Source organism: Alexandromys fortis, unplaced genomic scaffold (assembly GCF_014885135.2).
Source record: "Alexandromys fortis isolate MF-2015 unplaced genomic scaffold, M_Fortis_MF-2015_v1.1 scaffold_85, whole genome shotgun sequence".
Lineage (NCBI taxonomy): Eukaryota > Metazoa > Chordata > Mammalia > Rodentia > Cricetidae > Alexandromys > Alexandromys fortis.
The window spans coordinates 7,836,687-7,844,155 of NW_026067975.1; the positions used below are offsets into that span (position 1 = coordinate 7,836,687).

The 7,469-nt window shown below is 45.7% G+C and overlaps 1 pseudogene; it reads right to left on the reverse strand.

Annotated features, from left to right (window-relative positions):
• Nucleotides 1-207: 207 nt before the first annotated feature.
• Nucleotides 208-659, reverse strand: LOC126510683 (cofilin-1-like; annotated as a pseudogene).
• Between the last annotated feature and the right edge of the window lie 6,810 nt (nucleotides 660-7,469).

Sequence of the window (7,469 nt, forward strand, 5' to 3'; positions counted from 1 at the left end):
GAGAATGCCTCACTGATAAAAGACCACGTGGCTAACACAGACAAGAATTATGGGTTAATGTAAGTTATAAGAGTTAATAAAAAGTCCGAGCTAATAGGTCAACCAGTTTATAATTAATGTAGGCCTCTGTGTGTTTCTTTTGGACTGAACAGCTGCAGGACCGGGCGTGACAGAAATCTCAGCCAACAGCAGGGGGTTGGAGGCGGCTCACAAAGGCTTGCCCTCCAGAGAGATGGCAGCACTATCACCTAGTTTCTCTGCCAGAGTGCCGCAGTCCTTGACCTCCTCGTAGAAGTTTGCTGGTAATTCGTGCTTGATTCCTGTCAGCTTCTTCTTGATGGCATCCTCGGAGCTGGCATAGATAATTTTGCTCTTAAGAGATGCAGTCTCGGGGGCCCAGAAGATAAACACCAGGTCCTTCTTCTTGCTCTCCTTGGTCTCATGGGCGGCATCGTAGAGAGCATAGTGGCAGTCCTTGTCTGGCAGCATCTTGACAAAAGTGATGTAGGGATCGTCCACAGTCTGCCCGCATCTCCTACCAGGATCTCCTTGCCCTCCTCCAGGATGATGTTCTTCTTGTCCTCTCGCAGGCAGAAGAGACCTGCCTTCTTGCATTTCTTCACTTCTGGCATTGAAGACTTGTGCATTTTCATGTCATTGAACACCATTAGAGACAGCCACACCATAGGCCAAGTTTCTGGAAGAAGGGAGACAGGGAGAGCTACAGAAGAACTGAGCCGCCGCAGCTGCTACCGGGATCTGACTGTCAGAAAACGTTTTAATAAATGTGAATGTTAGAGGTTTGTTTATTCCCATTTATTCCCAGAAAATGTTTAAATATCATATTGAATATTATGAACTGCAGTTGTGATTTCTAATGAGATTAGGCATTTCCACAATATTATCTCTTACCTCAAGAAAACGTTTTATACTTTTAATTATTAATGTCTTTTTTATGTTCCTTTATGAATGTTAGCATTTTATATAATTTCAAATACATGTGTATGAGTGTATGTATGGATATATTCTATATTCATAACACACACACTGAATGTAAGAAAGGGATGCGCCTGATATTTGTGCAACCATTTTATAGCAGTCACTTCACTCAGCTCTGATGGAGATTTCCCAGGGAGCAAGCTTTTCTTCCTGACGAGTGTCATTTAGCTTTGTCCTACCTGGTAATTTTGCATGATTTGCTTCCTTACCTTCCGTCATTGCCTGCATGCTTCGGAACAATGCTTAATCACGGTGAGAACAGAAGGATTCTTGTCAGTTCTTATTTAAAGGCAACGGCTGCAGTGTTTGCCTAGCGAGTGTAATGTTGATTGGTCTGTCCATTATGAAAGCGTTCTTCCACTGACAGTTCATGGAGCACATTCTCTCGGAGCACCACAGACTGAATTTTATAAAAATGCATGTTGACTTCTGACGGTGCTTCTTATGTGTCTTTTTTTCTTCTGTCCTGCTGATGTGACTGCAGTAATTTCGTCCATCATTATGTTAGATCCCCAGGGAATAAAACAGAACTCTTCTGCTGTCTGACGCCTTTGAAGGGTGAACTCTCGGTCAGGCGCATGGCACTTACCTAAACCCTGGCAATTCAAGAGGCCAAGGCAGGAAGATTGAGATTTGAGGCTCTCTTGTACTTAGAGTGAGACCTTGAAACAAATAATACGTGGACTGCTTAATTGACTTTCCAAATTTGCATCTGCATTAAATGGTGAGAGGTGTCTGCCCAAGCACAACAATCTCCTTCTTCCTAGGTGTGTAATCAAACGGCTACCCTTAAGTAATCCTCACTGCTGGGGTGTCCAGGGATCCTCATTCGCTGGCAGCAGATCTGGTTTGTTCCTTTTGCTGTAGAGAAATCATTTCTCTAACTATATTCTAGACAGGACAATGGGTTAGATGGTCACGTTCTGCTCTGATAAGCTGTCCCCATTACAAAGGCACACACCTTCTGCACGTGGGTACATTTTCACTAGAATACCTACTACACCAGTGAGCTGGCACATAGTAGGTGCTCAATACATCAGCCAAGATTATTTCTTGCACAAAAAAAATTGGTATGGATTTAAACATTTTTATTTAAGAAGAGTTCTTCTAGCAAAGACCCTCCCTCTTCTCCTCACAGCTTAAGCTCCTGAGGCTTCCTGATGGGCAGCAGAAGGCACACCGCTTATTAGCCAGAGACCGCCCAGGGATGGCAGTTACCCTGTGCCTGAGTAGAGGAGAAGGGACTCCCTGTTGCTTCAGGTCCTTGGGAAGCACAGTTGTGGGCTTCGGGGCTCATTCAAGGAGAAGATGGAGGAAAGGTGAGGGGTGCAGAGGAGAAGGGGAAACAGAGAGGAAAAGGAGTGGAAAGGGAGGCGAGGAGAAGGTCTAGAAGACAGGACAGGACAGAGGCAGCAAGAAAAAGAGAGAGGGTTGTAGGGAGTGGAGAAGTATGTGGCAGGTGAGTGGGAGAGGGCCAGATGGAGAGAAACAAAGGAGAAGGGAAGAAGGCAGTGGCTGCCCCAGAACCAGGCTGCACCCCTCCGGTGGCTCACACAGCTATTTTGGAGGTGTTAATTTCTTACCTATTTTGGGAAACTGCAGGCATGCTCACCTCTCTGGAATGTCTCAGGCTTCACCAGCCTGTGATTGCAGAATAAGGTCACACTCCTTTGAACTGCTCAAATTCACATCAGAAAAAGGTTCTGCTGACCTTGCTGAGAGACAGCTCCCTGAAGAGCCCCGAGGTGCTTTGCTGTGAGGCAGCCCCTCTCACAGTTTTAAACCACAGAGCCCCCCTTCTTCTGCTTTGGGTTAACGACCCCAGTGGGCCCCACTTTACAAGTCCAAGTTGTCCGCACAATACCCCTGTATCAATTTCTCTGATCTCCCCCTTTGCTCTTCAAAACCTTCGCTCCATCCCTCCTGTAGATAGACCTCAGGCCCTAATTCCTACAAGGCTTTCTTGAGTGGTTGGAGAAATACTAAGTTGTACAGCTCAGGGGCAGCTGATCTCTAAGTTTTCTCCAGGACCTCCCAGCCTGGCCCCAGCTTAGCCTTCCCCATTCCTTCTATGAGAGATATCCATAAGCCAGATCTTGTTAGGGTCTTGGGCAGGCATCACATCTGCACTGATTTCCAGAGGGTGATGGAGTAAATAAGGGTTGTGTTATGTCTGGAAGACAGTGCCCTACAGCAGGCCCTTTCTCCTCGCTTGCTGCCCTTGTAGCCCTCAGAGGGAGCAATTTTACCTCTCCCCATACACCCCCCCCCTTCAAGGCCTGTTTTAGTCTGAGACTGAGGCTAACAAATGACCACAAAACAGGTGGCTTCCAACAAAAGAAACTCATTTTCTCATTGGTCTGAGGTTCTCATGGTGGCTTCTTTCCAGAAGCTCTGAGAGAGAAATCATGTCTGGCTTCTCTCCTAGCTTCTGGTGGCTGCTGGCACATCTCTGCTCTTCTTCTTCTTCCTCTCAGAAGGGCGTTCATTAGACATCGGAAGCATTGTTTTTTTTCAGATTATAATGCAATCAATTTCTCTCTTCCCTGCCTTCTCAACATACTCACCCATATACCTCTCTTCACTCTTCAAATTCACAGCCTCTTTTTAAAAACTAATTGTTATTGAATGCATATATACATGCAAATATACATATAATCCTAAAACTAACCTGGGGATTTTTAAGTCTACATTTCAGCCCATTATGGAGCCGTTATTGCTTCCAGGATGAGCATTTTCTGGGAGCAACGGCCCTTCATTCTGCACACCATCCCGTGCATGCACCCTTGTTCTGAATTCCCAGATACAACTGAACTGCTTCCAGCACACCAGTCTAACATCTGTCTTTGTTATATAAGTCTCTCAAAGGTCACTTTACAGCTGTGTGTGAAGTGAACTAAATGGGCATTTGCACTCTGACCAAGAGGAGGGTAGTGTGTTTCATAAACTTCTGGACACTAAATGCTGATGTGTGTGTGTGTGTGTGTGTGTGTGTGTGTGTGTGCGTGACAGAGGTTCTGACATCTGATTCTTATACGTAGCCAAGCTGGAGCTGGAAGTGAAAAATAAAGGTGCTTTCACTATTTCTAACCAGTTACAGGGGAGGGTAAACTGCCCCAGACTGATATCTGTTAGGGACCCGGTGGGATTAGAAGGTGGAATTAAAGAACACAGCTGCTCAGTAGCCCAGAGTGGCCTCAGTTGTACTCCACCAGCAATGATAATGTTACAGTGAGCACTGAATACAATTCAGAGAGGTTGGGGAGAGTGAGTTTCACAAGTTCATCAGGGAATACCAAGGCCAAGAAAAAACAAATAACTTCTACACTGAAGAACCTCACGGTCGGTGTCTGAAGTCAGGGACTGTAAATTGAAATGTACACAAGCCGGACAGATGTTGCATCAGAAGGCACTGGGACACACTAGGAGGTGCATCCCTTGTTCATGGGGACAGAGATCATGGTTCAGGGTCTTCTAATTGAACATCAGAGGGCTTGAGACCACTGATGGGAGAGGATGAGGGCATTAAGACACAGCCATCAGGGGGAACTGAACGACAAATATTTTCTAAAGAGCACATGTAACAAAAGCCAAAGGGAAGGGAGTGGGAAGACCCTGTGGGTCCCACACATTTCCCTCCTCCGGCTGCAGCCGCCACACTGAAGCGGCAGTGGGCTTTTCGTGCTTGTTGGTACAAAATGCCAACATACTGGGAAACTCATGTGAAGGACCAGTGAAAGCCCCACAACATATTGACACCTTCCCTTTGCTCACCAGCCAGCATGTGTGGCAGAGAAACAGCTCCACAGTGAGGGCCCAAGTTCAGACCCCAGCTCAGGCCGCTCTACTTGGCTACTTTTCCTTTGTACCTCCGCTGCTCGGTTAGTTAGTCACTGCAAGGGAGGGTATGATAACCCACCCCCAAAATGGCATTTCCAACCAACAAAAATAATTTCTGTTAAAAATTTTATTCATTGTTTATTTATCACTGTGTGCATGTGTGTGTGCTCAGGTGCACATATGTGCGTGTACACACTCATGTGAGGAACTCAGAGGTCATTTTCTGGTATAGTTCTTCAAGAGCCACCTAGCTTAATTTTTGAGACAGAGTCTCTCAGTGGCACCTGGTACACAAAGTTTTTAGGCTAGGTCTCTGACTAGAGAGTCCCAGGGACCTTCTTGTCTCAACCTCACCAGCACCGGAATTGTAAGTGTATCATCACACCTGACTTTTTATGTGGGTGCTGTGTATGAAACACAGAACATCACACTTACGCAGTAAGCACAGAGTTAACTCTGCAGCCCCCCAATAACAATAATGTCTTCTGCTCTGTTATGTTTTGCCTGGGCATGGCTGGGCAGTTCTCATTTAGAGTTTCTCAGGGGCTGCAGCCAGATAGTGGTTGGGACTGGAGTTCCCGGGATGGTCTCCTCACTTGTATGCCTCTGGGCTGGGGAGACACACAGGGCTGGGGTTCTTCTCTCCACATGGTCATAAGTGGTCCCTGACACAGCAGCTCATGGGTCACAGAGTATTCCATGGGAGCAGCAGAAACTGTAGCCCATGGGATAGAGGTGGTGGCAGTAAACACCGCTAGAGACACTTCCACCTCATCTTGTCCTTTGAGGCAGCCAAAGAGGCTCGTGTGGCTTTGGGAGTCAGGTGGGATCACCACTCTACTCTTGAGGGCGGTGAGTTGCAAAGCATTTGTGGACTATGTAGTGACTTGGGCCAATAATTCGCCTTTATGGGATGGATAATGCACAGTCTCTTCTTGGCATTCTTCCAAGGGCCATCTTGGCAATTCCAGCTCTAACGGTCATTACATATCATGCTGAATAGAATGCCCATATGTCACTTTTCCCCTCTGCTTTCTCCTTTTCCTTTGGAGAGGATGCCAAGCGTGGAGAGCAAGATCAAAAACCAAGAACTTTTAATTCCACCCTCCATTTTGCAAATACCTTTGGAGCTATGCTGGGACGATTCTGGGCTGACTCAAACTCTTCACACCTTGGTGTGTGTGCATGGGCTGTGTGGCCGAACCTTATTTTTTATTTTTTTTTTCTATTTCACTTTCATGATATGCAATCAAAATTCTTTTGTTTGTACTCAGGTTTGTAACTCTGTGCTCTTCAGGAAAGGCCCCACCTTCTGGGCAACTCTGATGTGTCCTCAGCAGCTGGGGAGAAGACAAAACAGTGAGGGCAAGAAAGGATCCAGCTCTCTCTAAGTCGAAACATAAGCCCGTGTTCCCTCCCAGGCTCTCAGTTGATCTTCTGTTACCTGTCACAGTCCCAGTGCTGTGTAGGAAGCAATATGGCAGTGTATGACCATTAGAGTAAGAGCCCTTTGAGCTCTGTCTTTCCCTAAATGAATATGGGACCAGGCTTTTGGAGTTCTAATAATCCCCACTCTTTGCTAAGAAGTTCTGGTTCTCTTTGACTAAAACTTAGAGAAGGTCTGTATCATTATGGCAAAACTCCCCTGAGACTATCATGTCTGGATAATTGTTTCTGGAATTGAAGTCCCCTCATCACATAGGGACTTTGGAAGTCACCTGACACCCAAGATTGGAAAGGGCTGTTACTTTCTATTTTAAGATTTTTGCTGGGCTCATGGAGACTGTTGGAACGGCAGGACTTGTTTTCATTTGTGAATTTGGAGACTGATTCTAGTGGGACTTGGCACTTACTTGAATTCTTCCACAATAATATGGCCTGGAGGATCCAGTCCCAAATCTGAGATCCACAAGACTAAAGTCTTTGTTCCAGCTGTCATTTAGCTGATGGGTGACTTTGGGCAAGCTTGTCTTCTTAATACATTTTAGAAGCTCCAAAGAACAACATGGAGCAGGGCATTCCTGTTGCCTACACACACCACAGCTCTGGAATTTGGTGGCGGTGGGTGGGGCATCTCTAAAGGCTTTGACTTCAATATTCCATTGTCATAGGCTGGCTTCCTTCATCTGCTGCCGCTTCCTTATAGACAAGAGGGTTTGGGCATGGAAAAGAAGTAAATACTATACTCTTGGCAAAAGAGGTGTCTTACTATATTCAGACCATTAAAACAAAACACCACAAACCATGTGGTTTATACATATTAGAAATGTATTAGTCATGTTTCTAAGAACTGGGGGCTTTAATCATCTGGCCTTCTTCCCCATAGATGGCGCACTTTGCTGTGTTGTCTCTAGGCAGAAGGAACAAACTACCTCTCTGGAACCTCTTACGTAAGTTCAAACCCAATCATGACCTAACCCCACCCTACTCCCATTTTATCTCTATACAACTACCTTGAGAGTTAGAATTGCAATATGTGATTGTGGAATGGTCCTATATATTTAGACCTCACAGGTGTTTAACACAGTAGATTTTTCTTAAGCTAGAATGTTCTAGAAGCAGTCCTTAGACAAGGACTTGACTCTCATTGGATTTCTGACTGGTGAAGCAAGGCAGGCAAGAGACAGAGG